The 23,671-nt window shown below is 47.3% G+C and overlaps 13 non-coding genes across 13 annotated transcripts; all 13 read right to left on the bottom strand.

Moving 5' to 3' along the window:
* Window positions 1-2,759: 2,759 nt before the first annotated feature.
* Window positions 2,760-2,831, bottom strand: TRNAA-CGC (transfer RNA alanine (anticodon CGC)). Its single transcript has one exon. It is a non-coding gene; the product is annotated as a tRNA-Ala (tRNA).
* Window positions 2,832-3,134: 303 nt separating this feature from the next.
* TRNAA-CGC (transfer RNA alanine (anticodon CGC)) lies at window positions 3,135-3,206 on the bottom strand. The gene has a single exon. It is a non-coding gene; the product is annotated as a tRNA-Ala (tRNA).
* Window positions 3,207-3,509: 303 nt separating this feature from the next.
* Window positions 3,510-3,581, bottom strand: TRNAA-CGC (transfer RNA alanine (anticodon CGC)). The gene has a single exon. It is a non-coding gene; the product is annotated as a tRNA-Ala (tRNA).
* Window positions 3,582-3,884: 303 nt separating this feature from the next.
* On the bottom strand, window positions 3,885-3,956 carry TRNAA-CGC (transfer RNA alanine (anticodon CGC)). Its single transcript has one exon. It is a non-coding gene; the product is annotated as a tRNA-Ala (tRNA).
* Window positions 3,957-4,259: 303 nt separating this feature from the next.
* On the bottom strand, window positions 4,260-4,331 carry TRNAA-CGC (transfer RNA alanine (anticodon CGC)). Its single transcript has one exon. It is a non-coding gene; the product is annotated as a tRNA-Ala (tRNA).
* A 302-nt stretch (window positions 4,332-4,633) lies between these two features.
* On the bottom strand, window positions 4,634-4,705 carry TRNAA-CGC (transfer RNA alanine (anticodon CGC)). Its single transcript has one exon. It is a non-coding gene; the product is annotated as a tRNA-Ala (tRNA).
* Window positions 4,706-5,009: 304 nt separating this feature from the next.
* TRNAA-CGC (transfer RNA alanine (anticodon CGC)) lies at window positions 5,010-5,081 on the bottom strand. The gene has a single exon. It is a non-coding gene; the product is annotated as a tRNA-Ala (tRNA).
* Window positions 5,082-7,618: 2,537 nt separating this feature from the next.
* Window positions 7,619-7,690, bottom strand: TRNAA-CGC (transfer RNA alanine (anticodon CGC)). Its single transcript has one exon. It is a non-coding gene; the product is annotated as a tRNA-Ala (tRNA).
* A 303-nt stretch (window positions 7,691-7,993) lies between these two features.
* Window positions 7,994-8,065, bottom strand: TRNAA-CGC (transfer RNA alanine (anticodon CGC)). The gene has a single exon. It is a non-coding gene; the product is annotated as a tRNA-Ala (tRNA).
* A 303-nt stretch (window positions 8,066-8,368) lies between these two features.
* On the bottom strand, window positions 8,369-8,440 carry TRNAA-CGC (transfer RNA alanine (anticodon CGC)). Its single transcript has one exon. It is a non-coding gene; the product is annotated as a tRNA-Ala (tRNA).
* A 303-nt stretch (window positions 8,441-8,743) lies between these two features.
* TRNAA-CGC (transfer RNA alanine (anticodon CGC)) lies at window positions 8,744-8,815 on the bottom strand. The gene has a single exon. It is a non-coding gene; the product is annotated as a tRNA-Ala (tRNA).
* Window positions 8,816-14,010: 5,195 nt separating this feature from the next.
* TRNAA-CGC (transfer RNA alanine (anticodon CGC)) lies at window positions 14,011-14,082 on the bottom strand. The gene has a single exon. It is a non-coding gene; the product is annotated as a tRNA-Ala (tRNA).
* A 5,675-nt stretch (window positions 14,083-19,757) lies between these two features.
* TRNAA-UGC (transfer RNA alanine (anticodon UGC)) lies at window positions 19,758-19,829 on the bottom strand. Its single transcript has one exon. It is a non-coding gene; the product is annotated as a tRNA-Ala (tRNA).
* Between the last annotated feature and the right edge of the window lie 3,842 nt (window positions 19,830-23,671).

Below are 23,671 nucleotides of genomic sequence, written 5' to 3'. Positions count from 1 at the left end.
CGGCCCTATACCTGTCGGCGTCGATTCTTTCGAGCTGGCATTTCACTTCCCGTATTTCTTTCGTGAAAGTTCCCGGCGCGCTATTTTCCATGCTCAGCATCCATTCAAGTTGCCCGTTCATTTCTTTTTCTTTTTCTTTCTCTTTATAGCGAGCCACGCTGCTCTTTTCTATTGCTTTCATTTTCACCCACTCTTTGAACCCCTCCCATTCAGTTGCAAAACTAGCTGGCTGCGCGTCTAGCAGTTTGTCTAGCTTGGTCTTTACTTGCATAATGAACCCTTCATCCTCCAAAAGCTTTGTGTTCAATTTCCATAAGTGCCAGTTAAAGCGCAATTTCCTGCCCTTCATTCCTAAAGTCATGCTCACGAGGCAATGATCACTGAAAGGCACAGGTTTAACGTCATAACTTGAGCATAGCGGCATAAGATCGACAGATACATACATTCTGTCTAGTCTCGCATGGCTCTCCCGCTGAAAGTGCGTGTATTCTGGGTGGGTCCCAGTGGAAAACACATTGCCAACATCCTCGAGACCATACTCATGCACAAAAGTATTCAAAACTTCAGAGCTCTTGTCTCTCAGTGGCCTAAACTTCACTCTGTCAGCTGCGGCGCACACACAGTTGAAGTCTCCCAGTACAAGCAAAAACTTGTCGCCATTCAACCATGGCTCAAGTGATTCAAAGAAAATTTTACGCTCGCTTTCTACATTAGGAGCATATACACAAACAATTCGCCACCAAAAATTCGAAAATGTGAAATCAGCAATCAAAAGGCGACCACTTGGGCATGCAAATACAGACTCTACGTTCACTCTTAACGTCTTGCGTATGAGTACAAGGCACCCACCCGACGTCCCAACAGAATGACAAACGCACACATGAAAGTTTGCTTGAAAGGAAGACACCATGCGGTCAGTGTGCTCTTGGCTCTCTATTTTCGACTCTTGTAAAGCAATTATGTCAATATCGTTATCCAGAAGAAGGCGATTAAGCTGGTATTGTCGCCTTCTTGCTCCCAGACCTCTGACGTTCAAAGTCGCAACTCGAAGTGGCGCAATAAGATTAAAAGCCATGTCTTAGAAGAAGAAACGCCTCTATCCGCATGGTGCCTACCTTCATGGTTGACGTAGCCTTCCTCACGACTGCCAGGACCTCTTGACACCGGTCGACCAACACAACCGGCGCTGACACCGACCAGGACACTGTGTTACTACGGAGGCTGTTTCCCCGCCTTCCGCGGGTCGGCCGGAAGGTTCGGCCGCGGTTTTAAAGACGAGCGTCTCACTCCCCCTGCCTTCGGCGGAGGCTCATCGCCGCTACCGCCTGGCTGCAGCTTGACGTCTCCGCTTTCTTCATGCGGACGTTTTCCAGCAATGGTGCTCGCCGCTTCCTGGTTCGTCTCCATGGTATCAATGCCGGGGGTCTCCACGCTGCTTTCTTTAGCGTCCGCGGCTTTCGCCGCCTCCTTTGCCTTGTCATCGTCGTCCTGTCCAGGCTTATGCTGCGCCTGTACACTACCATCTGTTGCGCCGGAGGGCCCCGCCTTCTGCTTCACCAGAGTCGTGAACGATGGCTGAGTATGCCGCTGTGGTTGTCCACCCACACGGGCTGCTTCCTCAGCATCCGTCTCGTCCATCAGCATCTCGGACGAGTCCTCGCTGGTTCCCGGGCCTGTAATGCTCGCGTAAGTGCGAGTACACTGGTCTTCTTCGTGCCCGAAGCGTCGGCAGATTCCGCAACGCGGGACTCGACATTCCTTGCGGATGTGGCCCGTACCGCGACACCGAAGGCACAGCGGGGGTCTGCCTGGTACCACGACAAGCGCCAACTCACCGCCAACGCTCAGCTGGTGTGGCAAGTCATCCAACTTCACGCCCGCTTTCAACTTGAGGGTGACAAGCCGGGTGGTTGATCCCTTCTCTGTCATACCTTGCACACGCCAGCGCTCCCGGGCTACTTCGGTAACTTTTCCATAGGGCGCAAAGGCGACACGCACGTCCTCATCAGGCACATTGTGTAGAAGCCAGTGGAGCTTCAGTCGAACGTCCTGGTTCGCCGGGTCAATCACCAGACAGCGCCGGTTTTTTACACGCAGCTCCCCGATGCTCGAGATCTTCTTCACCGCGTCCGCGTCCTTGAAGGTGATAGCCCAGACATGGCTCATGCGATACGCCCCCAGGGCGATAACATCCGGAAGAAGCGAATGCGGTGCCAATGCGTCACGGAAATCTTCAATCCGGTACGGTCGCGCCGTGATATCAGCGTGCAAAAAAACTGTATTTAAAACATAACGACCTGTTGGCAGACCTGGCAGAACAACTTGGTAGGTGCCCTCCTGTTCCATCGTCCTGTTTCCGCGGCCAGAATAGGCCGCTGTAGCCGCTCCAACGGAGCCCGTCATCATGCGTCCGTCACGCTCGGTGGCCGGAAGCAGAATCACTGAGCTACACCCCCGGAATAATAAAGGGTGTCATGTGTGGATGATTTATTGTTCTTCAAAGACAGCAGCCGCTAGGAAGTGGAAAAAGCTTCCTTTCGATTAATCTTATTGCTGGTCACCTGATGTGCCTGCAGTCATCCTAGCGTTGTCGTTAAAGAAACGGCGCTTGTGAGGACGTGGAGTTGTGAAAGCCAGCGCGAGAAATGCGAGTATACATATCTATATGGAAGTGACGTAGCATCGTTTTTTCTTAATAATTGGATTGCTTACTTTGTGTTGCGAAATAAAGTGATAAAAAGTGTAATTTTACACCACACTGGAAGTGCCGGGGTTTGAACCCGGGACTTCTCACATGCGAAGCGAGCGCTCTACCACTGAGCTACACCCCCGGAATAATAAAGGGTGTCATGTGTGGATGATTTATTGTTCTTCAAAGACAGCAGCCGCTAGGAAGTGGAAAAAGCTTCCTTTCGATTAATCTTATTGCTGGTCACCTGATGTGCCTGCAGTCATCCTAGCGTTGTCGTTAAAGAAACGGCGCTTGTGAGGACGTGGAGTTGTGAAAGCCAGCGCGAGAAATGCGAGTATACATATCTATATGGAAGTGACGTAGCATCGTTTTTTCTTAATAATTGGATTGCTTACTTTGTGTTGCGAAATAAAGTGATAAAAAGTTCAATTTCACACCACACTGGAGGTGCCGGGGTTTGAACCCGGGACTTCTCACATGCGAATCGAGCGCTCTTCCACTGAGCTACACCCCCGGAATAATAAAGGGTGTCATGTGTGGATGATTTATTGTTCTTCAAAGACAGCAGCCGCTAGGAAGTGGAAAAAGCTTCCTTTCGATTAATCTTATTGCTGGTCACCTGATGTGCCTGCAGTCATCCTAGCGTTGTCGTTAAAGAAACGGCGCTTGTGAGGACGTGGAGTTGTGAAAGCCAGCGCGAGAAATGCGAGTATACATATCTATATAGAAGTGACGTAGCATCGTTTTTTCTTAATAATTGGATTGCTTACTTTGTGTTGCGAAATAAAGTGATAAAAAGTTTAATTTCACACCACACTGGAGGTGCCGGGGTTTGAACCCGGGACTTCTCACATGCGAATCGAGCGCTCTTCCACTGAGCTACACCCCCGGAATAATAAAGGGTGTCATGTGTGGATGATTTATTGTTCTTCAAAGACAGCAGCCGCTAGGAAGTGGAAAAAGCTTCCTTTCGATTAATCTTATTGCTGGTCACCTGATGTGCCTGCAGTCATCCTAGCGTTGTCGTTAAAGAAACGGCGCTTGTGAGGACGTGGAGTTGTGAAAGCCAGCGCGAGAAATGCGAGTATACATATCTATATGGAAGTGACGTAGCATCGTTTTTTCTTAATAATTGGATTGCTTACTTTGTGTTGCGAAATAAAGTGATAAAAAGTTCAATTTCACACCACACTGGAGGTGCCGGGGTTTGAACCCGGGACTTCTCACATGCGAATCGAGCGCTCTTCCACTGAGCTACACCCCCGGAATAATAAAGGGTGTCATGTGTGGATGATTTATTGTTCTTCAAAGACAGCAGCCGCTAGGAAGTGGAAAAAGCTTCCTTTCGATTAATCTTATTGCTGGTCACCTGATGTGCCTGCAGTCATCCTAGCGTTGTCGTTAAAGAAACGGCGCTTGTGAGGACGTGGAGTTGTGAAAGCCAGCGCGAGAAATGCGAGTATACATATCTATATAGAAGTGACGTAGCATCGTTTTTTCTTAATAATTGGATTGCTTACTTTGTGTTGCGAAATAAAGTGATAAAAAGTTTAATTTCACACCACACTGGAGGTGCCGGGGTTTGAACCCGGGACTTCTCACATGCGAAGCGAGCGCTCTACCACTGAGCTACACCCCCGGAATAATAAAGGGTGTCATGTGTGGATGATTTATTGTTCTTCAAAGACAGCAGCCGCTAGGAAGTGGAAAAAGCTTCCTTTCGATTAATCTTATTGCTGGTCACCTGATGTGCCTGCAGTCATCCTAGCGTTGTCGTTAAAGAAACGGCGCTTGTGAGGACGTGGAGTTGTGAAAACAGCGCGAGAAATGCGAGTAATACATATTTATATGGAAGTGACGTAGCATCGTTTTTTTTAATAATTGGATTGCTTACTTTGTGTTGCGAATTAAAGTGATAAAAAGTTTAATTTCACACCACACTGGAGGTGCCGGGGTTTGAACCCGGGACTTCTCACATGCGAAGCGAGCGCTCTACCACTGAGCTACACCCCCGGAATAATAAAGGGTGTCATGTGTGGATGGTTTATTGTTCTTCAAGGACAGCAGCCGCTAGGAAGTGGAAAAAGCTTCCTTTCGATTAATCTGATTGCTGCACACCTGATGTGCCTGCAGTCATCCTAGCGCTGTCGTTAAAGAAACGGCGCTTCTGAGGACGTGGAGTTGTGAAAGCCAGCGCGAGAAATGCGAGTATTACATATTTATATGGAAGTGACGTAGCATCGTTTTTTTTTAATAATTGGATTGCTTACTTTGTGTTGCGAAATAAAGTGATAAAAAGTTTAATTTCACACCACACTGGAGGTGCCGGGGTTTGAACCCGGGACTTCTCACATGCGAAGCGAGCGCTCTACCACTGAGCTACACCCCCGGAATTTTTTTTTCTTTCTTTCTTTCATGGTATTTATTACAGTAGCAACAACCCGATATTCACCAGTTGTGCATAGTCAGAGAATGGAGAGCACACTGACAGTCACTCAGAGAAAAGGCATCGTGCATACTGTGGGTAGAAATGTGGTTCCACTTTAGAAGGGTGGTAAGGATAGGCACCTCACCAAAATGGGGTACCAGTCCGGCTGGGTATCAAGTTCATCATAAACCTGCTTTAGGTGTAGGGTCATTTGGAAGAAATTCACCCTTGTAGGTACAACCGTTTCGGCGCTTCGGTCCATCATTCGCGTTTTCCACAAACTGTGCATTCCGATGAGAAAAAACATATCAAAAGGGGCACTATTATCAGCGGTCGGCAGCAGGTATCGCACAGTATGAGCGTTGATGTCAAAGTCTTTTTGTAAAGTCCGTTGGAGGACATCCCAAAATAGTATGGCGTCAGTGCAGCTAATAAAACAATGTTCAATTGTCTCTGGCACGTCACAAAGGCGACAGTTAACAGAAGAGACAAAGATACCCTTTTTCTGTAGCCATGTTTTAACCGGTATGGTTTCACTATGAAGTTTATAAAAGAACGTTTTGCAGCAAGGGGATACATACATTTTACGAACTCGCTTTAGAACATCGTGACCTGGCCATTGAATGTATAGTGATCGGTAAAATGGAGGCGGAAATAGCATGCACAAGAGATCTTTGTATAACGTTTTACGCGACGCAGAGTACAAGTATTCAGTGGAAAACCGAACTGTCAGGAAACGAATCGCCAAGTAAACTTCTTGCATGAATCCCCACAAGCATAAACGCGAAGAAAAATTCGAAGAAACAATTAAGTCGGGTAACGCATTAACAAGTGTGACTTGCATGAATGACCGAAGTATAGGATGCGATGTATCGCGAAAAAAGAAGAAACGAGACACTATTTGCCGCACATAAAGATGCACTAAACCCAGCCCACCTTCACTAACGGGCCTGAAAATATTGTCTCGCCTCATGGGCTCAAAAGTTGAAGACCATACGAAGGTTGCAAAGATTCGGTGAAAGCGTTGGATGTAGAGCCTGGCACAATGTATAACTTGCAATACATAGTAAATTTTTGTTGCCAAGAACATATTGCAGGCCTCGGCTTTCCCAAAAATAGAAAGTCGGTGTGGAACGAATGTCTGGGCGTAACTTTGCAGGGCCGAAACTTGTTCTTTCCAATAGTGTGCGCTTAATTTATATGCGTCTAGCGGCACGCCGAGATACTTTGGCGGGACACTGGTCCAATTAACGCCTGCAAACTGTTCTGGTGTATAGCACCATGAGCCAAACCATATGCCTAAGCTTTTTGCGGAGTTCATTCGTGCTCCTGATACGCTGCCAAATTCCTCTATTGTTGATACTACCTTTTCAACACTCGACTTATCCGTGCAGAAGAACGCTAAATCATCTGCATAAGCTAAGACTTTTACTTCATGACCCAGTATATTGAAGCCATGGATGTAACTCGACTGAATAACGCTTAAGCATAGCGGTTCCAGATAAAGAGCGAATAGTAATGGGGACATAGGGCATCCTTGTTTTACCGAAGAGCAAAGGGAAACGGGTTTAGAGAGTTGGCCATTAATAACTAAACGAGTAGTACAACATGTATAACAAAGCTTAACGCCTTTAAGCACAACGGAGCCAACATTGGCATGCTCCAGAAGAGTAAATAAATAGGAGTGACTGACACGATCAAAAGCTTTAGCAAGGTCTACCTGGAGCATTGCAAGCTGCTCAGTGGAACCGTGACAGTATTGAAGGAGTGTACGGGCGATATGTATGTTGGTTTGAATGGATCGGCCCCTAATTCCACACGTCTGATGGGAACCAATGAGAATTGACATCGCAAATTGCAATCTATTCGATAAAGCTTTTGCAAAAATTTTATAATCCACGTTTGACAATGTGATTGGTCGGTAGCTTTCAACAGAACGCAGTTTCTCCTTATCTGCACTTTTTGGAATTAAAACTGTGTGGGTTTTGCAAAAAGATTGCGGAAGGGCGTCTACCTCTAAACTTGTAATAAAAATGTCCAATAATATGGGGCTGATAATTGGTTTGAAAGCTTTGTAAACTTCACAGGAAAGTCCATCAGGGCCGGGTGTTTTCGACATAGGCAGCTGATCAATAGCTAGTTCAATTTCTTGGATCGTAAGGCTACCACTCATAACTGCACATTCATCATCCCCGGAATAATAAAGGGTGTCATGTGTGGACGATTTATTGTTCTTCAAAGCCACCAGCCGCTAGGAAGTGGAAAAAGCTTCCTTTCGATTAGTCTTATTGCTGGTCACCTGATGTGCCTGCAGTCATCCTAGCGTTGTCGTTAAAGAAACGGCGCTTGTGAGGACGTGGAGTTGTGAAAGCCAGCGCGAGAAATGCGAGTATTACATATTTATATGGAAGTGACGTAACATCGCTTTTTTTTAGTAATTGGATTGCTTACTTTGTGTTGCGAAATAAAGTGATAAAAAGTTTAATTTCACACCACACTGGAGGTGCCGGGGTTTGAACACGGGACTTCTCACATGCGAAGCGAGCGCTCTACCACTGAGCTACACCCCCGGAATAATAAATGTGTCATGTGTGGATGATTTATTGTTCTTCAAAGACAGCAGCCGCTAGGAAGTGGAAAAAGCTTCCTTTCGATTAATCTTATTGCTGGTCACCTGATGTGCCTGCAGTCATCCTAGCGCTGTCGTTAAAGAAACGGCGCTTGTGAGGACGTGGAGTTGTGAAAGCCAGCGCGAGAAATACGAGTATTACATATTTATATGGAAGTGACGTAACATCGCTTTTTTTTAGTAATTGGATTGCTTACTTTGTGTTGCGAAATAAAGTGATAAAAAGTTTAATTTCACACCACACTGGAGGTGCCGGGGTTTGAACCCGGGACTTCTCACATGCGAAGCGAGCGCTCTTCCACTGAGCTACACCCCCGGAATAATAAAGGGTGTCATGTGTGGACGATTTATTGTTCTTCAAAACCAGCAGCCGCTAGAAAGTGGAAAAAGCTTCTTTTCGATTAATCTTGCTGCTGCACACGTGATGTGCCTGCAGTCATACTAGCGTTGTCGTTAAAGAAACGGCGCTTGTGAGGACGTGGATTTGTGAAAGCCAGCGCGAGAAATGCGAGTATTACATATCTATATGGAAGTGACGTAACATCGCTTTTTTAAATAATTGGATTGCTTACTTTGTGTTGCGAAATAAAGTGATAAAAAGTTTAATTTCACACCACACTGGAGGTGCCGGGGTTTGAACCCGGGACTTCTCACATGCGAAGCAAGCGCTCTACCACTGAGCTACACCCCCGGAATAATAAAGGGTGTCATGTGTGGACGATTTATTGTTCTTCAAAGCCAGCAGCCGCTAGAAAGTGGAAAAAGCTTCGTTTCGATTAATCTTGTTGCTGCACACCTGATGTGCCTGCAGTCATCCTAGCGTTGTCGTTAAAGAAACGGCGCTTGTGAGGACGTGGAGCGGTGAAAGCCAGCGCGAGAAATGCGAGTATTACATATCTATATGGAAGTGACGTAACATCGCCTTTTTAAATAATTGGATTGCTTACTTTGTGTTGCGAAATAAAGTGATAAAAAGTTTAATTTCACACCACACTGGAGGTGCCGGGGTTTGAACCCGGAACTTCTCACATGCGAAGCGAGCGCTCTACCACTGAGCTACACCCCCTTTTTTTCTTTTTTTTTCTTTATTGCCAGTCCTCGACGTATCACAACACAAATTCCTAAATGATATAAACAAAGACCAAAGAAGCAAAAAGGGATGAATACACAAACGGAACAAAGAACAGTAATATTTACATTCGCTGCCGTCCGCCACTGTGGCACGACGTTGTCGGATTAAAATTCCTTTAGTGCTGTAAGGGGTTCAACCCTCGACAGCCACTCAGGAACAGGCTGCTGCAACTTGATCACTTCCACATACCGTTGCATGGATTCACAAAAGTACAGACGCGCCGGTCGGGCATCCGGGTCACAATGGTAACCCGCCATTCTTGCGCGCCATAAACAGTGGAGGCCAGTAAGCATGATCAGGTCGTACGGGAAACCTTCGTCGTCATGTACTGGCAGAAACCTGATTCCGTGGGGATCTATAGCTAGCTCCTTTTTTAGAGTCCTTTGTAACACGTCCCTGAAAAAGACCCCTTCCCAACAGTGGATGAAGACGTGATCTATGCTTTCTGTTTTTTTACATATAAGGCAGTGGGTTCCCCATGGCATGTAGAACCCACGTTGTTCAAGGAAGATTTTAACAGGTAGAGTACCGGTGTGTAATTTAAAAAAGAACGATTTAGTGGGTGGTTGAACTGGCATCTTCTTCACCCTTTTCAATACATCTAGGCCCGGCCCTCCACTGTACGGGGCTCTGTACATAGGTACCAGCAAAACACTGTCACATAAATCACGATATAACTTTTTCCGTTTTACACTCCACAAATATGCACTTGAAAAACGAACACACAAAAAAGAAACACTCTGAACTATTTCCCGAAAGAAACCACGGACTGGTCCTGGCATTATTTCCGTACCTACAACGAATTCGGGAAGTGATCTTGACAGCCTCAATGGGTCGTTTGTATCTCGAAAGAAGGAGAATCTATTCACCAGTTGACGCAAGAAAAGGTGCGCCAACCCCAGACCACCATCCTTCACACGTCGGAAGAGATTATCTCGGCTGCATCGCTCCCAGCTCGATGCCCACACGAATACAGCGAACACGCGGTGCAGTTTCTGCACATTAATACGAGAGCACTGTAGGACCTGCATTACGTACCAGATCTTTGACACGAGAAACATGTTGCACGCTGTAGCTCTCGCGAACATTGACAAGTGACAGGCGTTCCATCGGTCGGCTTTTTCTTTTAGTTCTTTTGTACGCTCCTTCCAGTACTCGCTACTGTCCTTGTAGGCATCAAGGGGTGCTCCAAGGTACTTAACTGGCGTCGTGACCCAGTTTACGTTCGAAAAGTGGTCTGGTGTAGACGCCCATCTTCCATGCCAAAACCCCAAACATTTCTGCCTGTTAACGTAGCTGTTAGTGGCGTTACCAAACGTTTTGACGATATTAACAGTATTCAATACACTTTGTTTGTCTTTACAGCACACAGCCAAATCGTCAGCGTATGCCAGTAGCTTCACTTCTGCTGATTGAAGACTAAACCCCTTAATACATTCATTTTCGATGATGGCCAGACATAGCGTTTCTATGTAGACACAAAACAGGAGTGGACTGAGTGGACAACCCTGGCGAACGGAGCGCTTCACGTTAATGGGGGCCCCCAACATCTGATTAATTATAAGTCTCGTATAGCAGCTCCGGTACGCCATGGTCACCCCTTCAGCGATTATGTGGCCAAAATTAACGTGTTCAAGGATGGTAAGCAATATGTCGTGAGAAACACAATCAAACGCCTTCTCCAAGTCTAGCTGGAGGATGGCTACTGCATCGCACATGGCGTCACAACACTCCAGCACACACTTCATTTTATGGATGTTAGTGAAAATGGTTCTTCCACGAATACCACACGTCTGGTGTGGGCCGACTACTTCCTGAATAACTGACTGGACCCGTCGTGCCAACACCTTCACCAATATTTTGTAGTCGCAGTTAGTAAGCGCTATGGGTCTGTAGGAGGAAAGTTGCTTGAGCTTTTCGGTCTCTTCTGTTTTCGGTATTAGTACTGTATGGGACTGGCCAAAGGATGGTGGAAGTATTTTCAGTTCATATGCTTCATTGAAAACTGCTGTTAAGATAGGAGCTAGGTGGCTTTTGAACGATTTGTACCAAGCGGCACAAAGACCGTCTGGACCTGGCGACTTCCCAAGATTCAGGTCTTGGATGGCTTTCATCACTTCATGTTCTGTTAATGGTCGTTCTAAGGTTTCTTTAACCTCACTCGACAGCTGTGGGATTCGTTGCAAAAATAATTTCTTGAAATCGTGCATGTTGACAGGCCTGAATGCAAAACGTTCTTTGTAATGCTCAAAGAAAGCACGCCCTATATCATTGTTATCCGTTAATACCACCCCTTCATATTCGATAGCCTCAATCTGCTTACGTCTCGAGTGCTTTTTTTCTAGCCCCAGTGCTCTTTTCGTTGGCGTTTCCCCGCATGATAGCCTTTCTGCTCTGGCTCGCACTAGCGCACCTCGGAAGCGATCTTCGTCGAATACCTCGAGCTTCTTCTTAACGGCGCGCATATCTTGTTGATAGGCGCCAGGTTGCATGCATTCAAGCTTCGCAAATTTTTCTAGCAATGTTGTTAAATCCTTTTTTTCTGGCCTTTTGTTCATATCGCAGTACGATACTTCTTTCGATTGCCTTCAATTTAATGCTTTGCTTCAGCAACTCCCATTCCTCTCCAAATTTCGTAGAACTGTCTGCTCCAAAAGAATTCACAGCAGCCACTACATTTTCGTTAAAAGTTTCATCGTGTAACAGCTCTGCATTCAATTTCCACAGTTCCCAGACGAACTTGTTTCGTTCTTTCTTCCTGCCCGCCATGCATTTTACCAGGCAGTGGTCAGAATATGATATGGCCGTAACTGTGTAGCACTGGCATTTTTCAACTAAATCATATGAAAGATAGATACGGTCTAAGCGTGCGTGACTAGTGCCCTGAAAGTGAGTGTAGCTTACGTCTCCGTGACCGCGAAAACATTCTGCGATATCTTCTAATTCGAATTCGTGTGTAATCTGCACCAGGATATCACTACTTTTGTCACAAACCACGCGACGCGTAGACCTATCCTCAGCTTTCAATACGCAGTTGAAGTCGCCTACACAGGCTGTCATTTTTTTCACATGTAAATTATGCTTTAAACTCAAAAAGAAATTTGCCCTCTCTTGCACAGTATTAGGCGCATAAATGCAAAACACGCGCCATTGGACATTACAATAGCTGAAGTCACAAAAGACAAGCCGACCAGAAGTACAGGAAAAGTAACCATCTATAACAAGACCAGGGAGCTTCCTCACGAACAGCGCACACCCTGCCGAAGTCCCTAAGGCGTGGCTCACTACCGTATAGTAGTTATACGTGAACCTCTGCACCATGCTCCCGGTCTCCTCCTCGCCGTCTACTTTGGTTTCTTGCACGGCTAAAACGTCGAGGTCGTGGTCCACTAGTAGTCTGTAAACCTGACTCTGTTTCCTTTTGGCGGCCAGACCTCGAACGTTTAGGCTGCCGAGGCTAAGCGACGGGTTGGTAGCCATTATTGGTGAAAACCGGAGGGGAGAAGGCCCGGAGCATGGTGCTCACCTTAACGTCTAGCTGACCGCTAGACGCCTCCGTGGCCATCCGGTGGCCGTCACCCGGGTTCCTCTTTGGTCGGCTTCGGGGTAAGCCTACGGTCAGTCTCCAGGTTCGGCTTAGGCTTGAGGGTGGAGCGCCTTCCAGGTAGCGTCTTAGCGGGTGGTGCCTCGGAGTCACCGCCGGCCTTTCCGTCGACTTTCTCCTCGTGCTGCAGGGATCTCTTGACCGGTGCCGAGACGGATTCGACGCGGGCGCTAGCAGGGGTCGCGTTGTCGTCCGCCTCTGCCTGCGTTGCATCCGTAACTGGCTGGTGGCTCTCATTTTCTTGCGGGGCCGTCTTCACGCTCTCGACTGTAGCTGCTGGTTCTTTGGGGGGAGGGATATTCCTTCCTCCTTCGGCTTGCTTGGTCGTCGCGCCGGTTTCTGCCGTCACTTTGCCGTTTCCAGCTCCCGTGGCCGCTTCCTCCGCCTCGGTCACGTCCATTACATGGTCTAACGTCGACGGCTCGCTCTCCGCCGAACCCGCGGCTACTGCGTATGAACGCACACAGTCCGCGTCGTTGTGTCCAAAAAGCCTGCACCGCGAGCAACGGGGAACCTTGCATTCACGACGAACGTGGCCAGAGCCCCGGCAGCGCAGGCACTGCATGGGACGTCCTGGGGCTACCACCAGCGCAAGCTCACCGGCGACGCGGATCTGGTGGGGCAGGTCGTCGACTTTCATTCCTGCCTTCAGCTGCAGCAGCACTGCTCGGGTCGTCGAGCCCTTGTCGGAAACGCCATCCACTTGCCAGCGCTCCCGGGTCACTTCCGTCACTTTGCCGAAGGAGGCCAGCGCGGTCTTGACGTCTTCGTCGTCCACCCCATGCAGAAGCCAGTGGATACGAAGCTTCACCTGTTGTTCCTTGGGGTCGATGACCAGGCAGCGACGCCCCTTCACCTGCAGCTCCTTCAGGGCCGCCAGCTTTTCGGCAGCCTCGGCTGTCTTCATCGTCACCGCCCATACATGATTGATTTGGTATGCTCCAAGGGCGACGACGCCAGAGAGCATACCAACAGCTTGAAGCGCGTCCCGGAAATCTTCCACACGGAACGGGCGAACACGAGCGTCGCCGTGCAAAAAAACTGTGTTTAAAACAATACGTCCTGTAGGTAGCCGAGGCAAAATTATCTGGTAATCCTTATCTTCTTCCGTCGAAAGCCTGTTGCCGCGGCTAACAGCCGCATATGCCGCTCCATTGGAGCCCATGATCCCGCGATCTGTTCAGCTCGGGAGCCGGAAGCAGAATGACTGAGCTACACCCCCGGAATAATAAAGGGTGTCATGTGTGGATGATTTATTGTTCTTCAAAGCCAGCAGCCGCTAGGAAGTGGAAAAAGCTTCCTTTCGATTAATCTGATTGCTGCACACCTGATGTGCCTGCAGTCATCCTAGCGCTGTCGTTAAAGAAACGGCGCTTGTGAGGACGTGGGGTTGTGAAAGCCAGCGCGAGAAATGCGAGTATTACTTATTTATGTGGAAGTGACGTTGCATCGTTTTTTTTAATAATTGGATTGCTTACTTTGTGTTGCGAAATAAAGTGATAAAAAGTTTAATTTTACTCCACACTGGAGGTGCCGGGGTTTGAACCCGGGACTTCTCACATGCGAAGCGAGCGCTCTACCACTGAGCTACACCCCCTATTTTTTCTTTATTGCCTGTTTACATAATACAGAAAACAACAGAAGGATTTCAAAATCTTTTGAAATTAATCAACTCATCAAACAGTGTAACCCAATCAGATGTTTCTGGCTGGGCTCGGTAAAGCTCTCGCATATACGCTACATGTTCAATGAAATTTTCCTTTATAGGCCGAGCGTTAGTGTCGGCATGTCTTACCGACATTCGGGTTTTCCATACACTATGGAGCCTGAGTACCATTATGATGTCGTAGGGAATGTCGCCGTGATTCTCAACTGGAAAATATCGGATTCCATGTGGTGTAATAGGTAAGTCCTTTTTGATAGTTCGCTGAAGGATGTCCCAGTGAAAAGTGGGATCCCAGCATTCAATAAATACATGTTCTATTGTCTCTGGTTTTTGGCATAGTAAGCAGTTGACTGTACCGCACCCCGTGACAAGCTACAAAGAAATCACGCAAATGTACAGAAGCGGCAGATGTAGGCTTCCCCGTCCGCATCCGCAACTCAGCCGAATGCAGCAAACACTCGTGCGACGCACGCAAGCGGGGTCACTAGCGCATCCCGTGCTCTTGCACAAGATGTTTCCAACAGAGCATGACACTTCATGCCCTTTTTGCAGACGGTCAAAAGGCACTCTAGCACACATCCTTGCAGAGTGCACTAAACTCAAGAACCCCCCACTATCCCTACCCCCCACCCTCCCCACCCCAACCCCCCCGAGCGATGGGAGACCTTGTTGTCCAGCCCCGACCTACCGACCCAGCTCGCGCTGACGGCTAGGGGCCAGGAACTGCTGGACACATATGGGACCTGAGAAGAAGGTTCCACCCCATCTGGTGCCAGCACGCACCAACCGTCACTAAGGGCTCACTACAAAAGTTGTTTCTCTCTCTCTCTCTCTCCATGGTACAATCATTCCTTTATCTTGTAGCCACGTTTTTACAGGTAGAGTGTTTGTATGGAGCTTGAAGAAAAAAGATTTTACATGCGGTCATATCGGCATTCATTTAACCCGTTTTAAAACGTCTTGTCCACAGCCTCCAGTATATATGCTTCTGTACAATGGCACAGGTAACATAACATCCAGTAAATCCTTGTAGAGCTTTTCCTTTTTCGCCGTACTCAAGTATCCTATGGAAAACCTTACTTTAACCATGCGAAAGGCTACAACAACCTCGCGCCAATAACCTCTTATACGGTACATCGCAGCCTTATTTGTAGAGACGATGAATTCAGGTAGTGCATTGTGTAAACAAACTTGCATAACTGTACGCAGAAATATAAAATATAAAACGCGACACAATCTGTTTGATAAACAGGTGCGACAGACCAAGAAGAGCTTTTCCGACGGACAAAAACAGATTGGTTCGACTCGTATCTTCCCAACTTCCTGCCCAAATAAACACTGCAAGGACTCTATCAAATTTTTGTAGGTTAGTAGGCGACATGAACAATACTTCCATAACATACCATAACTTGGTAACTAAGAATAGATTGCAAGTAGTTGCACGGGCAAACATTGACACATTTCGACCTTGCCAACCCTGCGTCTTCAATTTCAAGCGTTCTGTTTCCTTGTTCCAATACAGTTCAGTGTCTTCATAACATTGTAATGGGACACCTAAGTACGTTGTTGGCATTGCTGTCCATTCGATGCCAGCAAATTATTCAGGCTTCTCGCTCCAATCTCCATGCCAGAAACCTACGGTCTTCTCCCAATTGATTTTGCAGCCACATTCCTTGCAACACTCGCCAGTCAACCTAACCACCTCTTTCAGGCTTTCGGCATCTTTGCAAAAGACAGCAATGTCATCAGCGTACGCGAGGACCTTGACTTCCGTCGTTTCAAGCATAAAACCGCGTACACTTTGACTATTAATTAAACTCAAGAAGAAAGGTTCTAAGTAAATGTCAAAAATTAATGATGAAATTGCACATCCCTGCCTCACACTGGAGAGAAGCTGGATTGGTTCACTTCACTTCTTGTTTATAATCATGCGTGTGCTGCACTCTGAGTAGGCCATTTTTACTCCTCCTAATAACAGTCCGCCGACATTAACATATTCTAATATGGAAAATAGTACTTCATGAGACACATTGTCAAACGCTTTCTCCAAATCTAGTTGCACCACTGCCCCCCGACATGAGAGAGCATCACAGCCCTCAAGAACACAGCAAGCTACATGTGTATTGGAGGAAATTGTTCTGCCCTTGATTCTACATGTTCGATGCGGTCACACTAGTCGCGTTACAACACTTTGAAGTGTCTTTGCTAACACTTTCGTGAATATTTTGTAATCACAGTTCGTGAGGCTTATTGGTCGATAAGAATTTACTGACAACAGTTTAACCGGATCCTCGCACTTAGGGATTAGCACTGTATGAGCGGTTAGGAACGATGGCGGCATTCGCTGTGTTGCATACATTTCCTTGAAGATACTATAAAATAATTGGCTGAGCTGACATTTGAAAGCCTTGTAAAAGGGCGCACCTAAACCATCAGGCCCGGCAGCTTTTCCTGCACCAAGTCCATCTATGGCGTCTTCAATGTCTCGCAATGTGATTGGAAATTCCAGGCTTGCCTTAATTTCACCTTCTAGACGTGGTATAAGATGAAGAAAATCGCGCTCAAACCCTTCTATCATTTTTTTCTTGTTCCCAAGCAGTTCACGATAATAATCTACGAATGCTCGCTCTATTATTGTGGGTTCGGACGTTTCCTCGATTTGATATATTATTGCTTGTATTTCATTTTTTGTCGCGTATCTCTTTTCGTCACTTAGCGCCCGTTTAGTAGGCGTTTCCCCATTCCACAATCGTTCCGCTCGCGCTCGTACCATGGCTCCCTTGTATCGTTCTTGGTCGATAAGTTCGAGCTTACTTTTTGTTTCCTTTATCTGCTTCATGCAAGATCCAGCGTTCTGACATTCTGTAGACATGAGAAATTCTAGTTCGCTAGATAATTCTTTTCCTTCTTGTTTTTCCTTGCAGCGCAGCGCAGTTGCTTTTTCTATCGCTTTTCTCTTAAGATCAGTTTTGAGAGTTTCCCATGTTTCAATACAGTGCTTAGTTTGCGCTGTGATAGAGGAATTATTCATTTCACTTATATCTCTGATAAAGCTTTCATCAACGAGCAGTTTGGTATTAAACTTCCAAAGATCCCAATTAAATTTCGTTTCTTTTCGTTTTTGCCCTAAATCAAATGTCACTAGACTATGATCAGAAAAGGATACATGTTTAATCTCGTAACTTTGACACAATGGCACGAGCTGCATTACAATATAAGCTCGGTCTAATCGCGCATGAGTTTCACCTTGATAGTGCGTATAAACGGAAGCTTTGCCTGTCGATAACAGAATACCGACATCTTCCAATTCATAATCATTCACAAGTATGTTTAAAAACTGTGCGCGCGTATCCCTTCGTTTCATTTGTTTAGCTCGGTTTTGTGCTCTGCACACACAGTTGAAATCACCCATCAATATAAGGTATCGCTTGCACTTCAGGTTTTCTTCTAACTGTTGAAAAATATTCTACGTGCACAATCATCGTTTGGAGCATACACGCACAAAATGCGGCACCAAAAGCCAGAAAAAGTACAATCAAGTATGACAAATCAGCCAGTTCCACATATAATAACTTGTTCCTATACAATACCAGCACTGTTACGAATAAAGAGTGCGCAGCCTCCAGAAGTTCGCACCGCATGACACATGCAGACGTTATACATTGCTCTGAATGGTTGCACCATGCGGTCCGTAGGTTCCTGGCCTTCCACCTTTGTCTCTTGCACGGCGACAATGTCTAAATCATTTTCTTGAAAAAGCTGGCTTAATTGGTACTGGCGTCTTCTGCTCGCCAAACCGTGAACGTTTAAGGTGCCTAGACGAAGAGGCCTCTTAAGGTTAAGTGTCATGGTTAATACTAAACAGGTGGACCGCATGGAGCTTACCTCGACCTTTTATGTTGCCACACGGTCGATTCTTTCCGGCGACGGGCAACATCGAGTCCAGCCAGCAGTTCTCGGGTGGATGCTGCTGTGGCTCCGTTGCTAGGTGGTTTGACGCCATGGTGGGTCCTCGGTGATCGTAAGTGGTGGAATCGCTGCTCTATGCGTTGACCCTCATTGTTACGAGGGCTTATTTCCCTCCGTTTTCCGGTCATTAGGGAGGCTGGGTTTCGGGTTGAAGCTGGGTCGTCCGCCCAATTGAAGGCCGGTCTTCACGACTGTCTTGGTGGGCGGTTCTTCTCCTTTACTCGCACTGGGCTTGCCCATTTCGCTGCCTGCATCGTCGCGCGGTCTCTTGGTAGAAGCACCAGCCTCAAGTTCCATGGGCTGTGCGTCGGCTTCTGCTTCCTCACCCAACGCTCCTTCAACGGGTTTGACTTTATCCGCCTCTTCTGTTTCCCCCGTCACAGGGACTCCGTTTGTCTGGGGTGTGGTGTCATCAGCAAAAACACCTCTCCACGCGTCGGTAGGGGCAACATTTTGATTAGCGCTCTTTGTGTCGGCCTGCTTTCGCTCACCAGCGGCTTCTTCGGCGTCTGCTTCATTCATTATAAGCTCTGCATCCGCGTCCTTCGTTGCTTTTCCGGTAATGCTTGCATATGTGGTCACGAAGTCTAGGTCCATGTGGCCGAAGCACCTACACTGGGAACAGCGAGGCACACGGCAGTCACGTCGAATGTGGCCGGTGGTGTTGCAACGGAGGCATAATGGTGCTCGGTTCGGCACAACAACTAGGGCGAGTTCGCTTCCCACACGCAAATGGCGCGGTAGGTCGTCGATAGTGACTCCGGCTCCCAGTTTCATGGCCACTAGGCGGGTTGTCGATGCTGTTTCTGTGATACCACGTACGCGGCATTTTTCCTTCGTTACTTCCGTATCCTTTCCATACGGAGCCAAGACGGCACGCACTTCATCATCGTTGACCCCGCAAAGAAGCCAGTGCAGCTTCATTCATAAGCCTTGGTCGTTGGGGTTAACTACCAGGCACCAGCGACTCTTCCCTCGGAATTCCCCTTTTGACAACATTTTCTTCGTTGCTTCAGCGCTCTTGAATGTCACGGCCCAAACGTGATTCATCCTGTGCACCCCAGAGCGATAACGTCGGGAAGCGCTCCAAGATTTTCCAAGGCATCGCGAAAATCTTCCACTCGGTATGGCCGCGCACGTAAATCCGCATGAAGAAAAATGGTATCCGTAACAACCTGACCTGTTGGCAGTTGAGGCAATACAACTTGGTAGTCCTGGTCGACCGAAGCAAGACCTGTTTCCGTGGTTTGAAAGGGCCGCTGAATCCGCTCCTTGGGAGCCCATGTTACCCACGTCTGAACACAATGGTGGCCGGAAGTGGAATCACTGAGCTACACCCCCGGATTAACAAACGGAGTCTTGTGTGGACGATTTATTGTTCTTCACATCCAGCAGCCACTAGAAAGTGGAAAAAGCTTCCTTTCGATCAGGCTTGTTGCTACACACCTGATGTGCCTGCAGTCATCCTAAGCAATGTCGTTAAAGCAACGGCGCTTGTGGCGACGTGGAAGCCAGCGCGACAAATGCGAGTATTGCTTGTTTATGTGTAATTGACGTAGTATCGTTTTTTTTAATAGTTTCGTTGCTTACTAAGCTTTGCGAAGTGAACTGATAAGAAATTTAATTATAGACCACACTGGAGGTGGCGGGGTTTGAACCCGGGCCTTCTCACATGCAAAGCGAGCGCTGTACCACTGAGCTACACCCCCTTTTTTTTCTTTATTGCCAGTCCTCGGCATGTCACAACACAAATTCCTTAAATAATATACACAAAGGCCAAACAAGTAAAAACGAATAAATACAAAATCCGAAGAAAGTACAGTTATATTTACATTGGTTGCCGTCCGCTACTTTGGCGCGGCGTTGTCGCAATAAAATTCCTTGAGTGCTGTCAGGGGTTCAACCCTCGATAGCCACTAAGGAACAGGCTGTTTCAACTTCTTTACTTCTACGTACCGCTGCATACATTCACGGAAGTACACACGAGCCGGTCGGGCATCCGGGTCACAATGGTAGCCCGCCATTCTTGCGCGCCATAAACAGGGGTGGCCCGTAAGCATGATCAGGTCGTACGGGAAACCGTCGTCGTCCTTGTATACTGGCAGAAACCTGATTCCGTGTGGATCTATAGGTAGCTCCTTTTTTAGGGTCCTTTGCAACACGTCCCAGAAAAAGACCGCTTCCCAACAGTGGATGAAGACATGATCTATGCTTTCTGTTTTTTCACATATAATACATATAGTACCGGTATGCAATATAAAGAAGAAAGATTTTGTGGCTGGCTGAACTGGCATCTTCTTGACTCTTGAAACGGCTCTGTACATGGTACAAGCAAAACACTGTCACACAAATCCCGATGTAACTTTTCCCGTTTTACACTCCACAAATATGCATTTGAAAAACAAACTGGTAGAAAATAAACGCTCTGAACTATTTCTCGAAAGAAACCATGGAGTGGTCCTGGCATTATTTCTGTACCTACAACAAAATCAGGAAGTGGTCTTGCCAGCCTCATTTGGATCGCGGTGAGCAGAAATGGGTCATTTGCATCTCAAAAAAAGAAGAACCTGTTCACTAGTTGACGCAAGAAAAGGTGCGCCAAACCCAGACCACCATCCTTCACACGCCGGAAGAGATTACCTCGGCTGCATCGCTCCCAGCTTGATGCCCACACAAAAACAGCAAACACGCGGTGTAGTTTCTGAACATTAATACGAGAGCGCTGTAGGACCTGCATTACGTACCAGGTCTTTGTCACGAGAAACATGTTGCACGCTGTAGCACTCGCGAATATTGATAAGTGGCTGGAGTTCCATCGGTCCGCTTTTTCTTTTATTTCTTTTGTCCGCTCCTTCCAGTACTCGTTACTGTCCCTGTAGGCATCAAGAGGTGCGCCAAGGTACATAACTGGCGTCGTGACCCAGCTTATGTTTGAAAAGTGGTCTGGTGTAGACGCCCACGTTCCATGCCAAAACCCCAAACATTTTTGCCAGTTAACAAAGCTATTAGTGAAGTTACCAAACTTTCTCACGATAATCACAGTGTTCAATACACTTTGCGTATCTTTACAGCATACAGCCACATCGACAGCACATGCCAATAACTTCAACTCCGCTGCTTGAAGACGAAACCCCTTAGTGCCACCATTTCCGATGATGGCTTGGCACAAAGTTTCTATGTAAACACAGAACAGGAGTGGACTGAGTGGACAACCCTGGTGAACGGAGCGCTTCACATTAATGGGGCCCCCAACGTCTGATTAATTATAAGCCTGGTATAGCAACTCCGGTACGCCATGGTCACCCCCTCATTGATTATATGGCCAAAATTAACATGTTCAAGGATGATGGACAATATCTCGTGAGAAACGCAATCAAACGCTTTCTCCAAGTCAAGTTGGAGGATCGCTACTGCATCACGCAAGGCGTCACAACACTCCAACACACACTTCATCTTATGGATGTTAGTGAAAATGGTTCTACCGCGAATGCCACACGTCTGGTGTAGGCCGACTACATCCTTAATAACTGACCGCACCCGCCGTGCCAGCACCTTCATCAATATTTTGTAGTCGCAGTTAGTACGCGCTATGGGTCTGTAGGAAAGTTGCTTAAGCTTTTCGGTCTCTTGTGTTTCAGGTATTAGTACTGCATGGGACTGGCCAAAGGATGGTGGAAATATTTTCAGTTCATATGCTTCATTGAAAACTGCGGTTAAGATAGAAGCTAGCAGGCCTTTAAACGATTTGTACCAAGTGGCACAAAGACCGTCTGGACCTGGTGACTTGCCAGGGTTCAGGTCTTCGATGGCCTTCATCACTTCATGGTCTGTAATTGGCCCTTGTAACGTTTCTTTAACTTCCTTCGAAAGCTGTGGCATTCGCTGCAAGAATAGATGCTAGAAATGTGCATTTTGACATGCCTGAATGCAAAAAGCTTTTGGTAATGTTCAAAGAACGCACGCCTTATGTTATCGTTATTGGTTAATACCACCCCTTCATATTCCATGGCCACAATCTGCTTATGTCGGGAATATTTTTTTTTTCTAGTCCCAGTGCTCTTTTTGTTGGTGTTTCCCCGCATGTTAGTCTTCCTGCTCGAGCACGCACGGGCGCGCCTCGATAGCGCTCTTCGTCGAACACTTCGAGCTTTTTCTTAACAGCGCACGTATCGTTTTGATAAGCGCCCGGTTGCATGCACTCCAGCGTCGCCAATTTCTCAAGCAATGTTTTTAAATACTGTTCTCTGGCCTTCTCTTCATATCGCAGTACGGTGCTTCTTCAGCAACTCCCATTCCTCGCCAAATTTCATAACACTGTCTTTTCCGACAGAATTAATAGCAGTCACTACCTTTTCGTTAAAAGTTTCATCCAGTAGCAGCTCAGTATTCATTTTCCACAGTTCCCAGACGAATTCCTTTTGTTCTTTTTTTTGCGGCCCACCCTGCATTTTACCAGGCAGTGGTAACAAAAGGATACGGCAGTAACTGCATAGCACTGGCATTTTTCAAATAAATCATATGATAGATAAATACGGTCCAATCGTGCATGACTTGTGCCCTGGAAATGAGTGTACCTCAAGACTCGGTTAGCCCGAAAACAATCAGCGATATCTTCTAATTCGAATTCATGTATAGCGCGAGCCAGGATATCGCTGCTTTTGTCATACACTACACGTCGCGTAGACCTATCCTCAGCGTTCAATAAGCAGTTAAAATCCCCTACACAGGCTATCATTTTGTGCACACGGAAATGATGCTTTAAACTCAAAAAGAAATTTGCCCTCTCTTGCACAGTATTAGGCGCCTAAATACAAAACACGCGCCATGGGACATTGCAATAGCTGAAGTCACAAAAGACAAGTCGACCAGAAATGCACGAGAAGTAACCCTCTATGACAAGACCACGGAGCTTCCTCACAAACAACACACAGCCCACCGAAGTCCCTAAGGCGTGGCTCACTACCGTATACTAGTTATACGTGAACCTTCGCACCATGCTCCCGGTCTCCTCCTCGCCGTCTACCTTGGTTTCTTGCACGGCTAAAACGTCGAGGTCGTGGTCCAGTAGTAGTCTGTAAACCTGATTCTGTTTCCTTTTGGCGGCCAGACCTCGAACGTTTAGCGTCCCGAGGCTAAGCGGCGGGTTGGTAGCCATTACTTATGAAACCCGGAGGGGGGAAGGCCCGGAGCATTGTGCTCACCTTAACGTCTAGCTGACCGCTAGACGCCTCCGTGGCCATCCGGTGGCCGTAGCACGAGTTCGTCTTTGGTCGGCTTCACGGTGGGCCTAAGGTCAGCCTCCAGGTTCGGCTTAAGCTTGAGGGTGGTGCGCCTTCCGGAATGCGTCTTGGCGGGCGGTGGCTCCGAGTCACCACCGGCTTTTTTGTCGACTTTCTCCTCGTGCTGCAGGGATCTCTTGACCGGTGCCGAGACGCCTTCGACGCGGGCGCTAGCAGGGGTCGCGTTCTCGTCCGCCTCTGCCTGCGTTGCATCCGTAGCTGGCTGGTGGCTCTCATTTTCTTGCGAGGCCGTCCTCACGCTCTCGACTGTA

Source organism: Dermacentor andersoni, chromosome 3, assembly GCF_023375885.2.
Source record: "Dermacentor andersoni chromosome 3, qqDerAnde1_hic_scaffold, whole genome shotgun sequence".
Taxonomy (NCBI): domain Eukaryota; kingdom Metazoa; phylum Arthropoda; class Arachnida; order Ixodida; family Ixodidae; genus Dermacentor; species Dermacentor andersoni.
The sequence above is the reverse complement of the archived record's forward strand: the minus strand, read 5'-3'. Positions and strand labels throughout refer to the sequence as shown.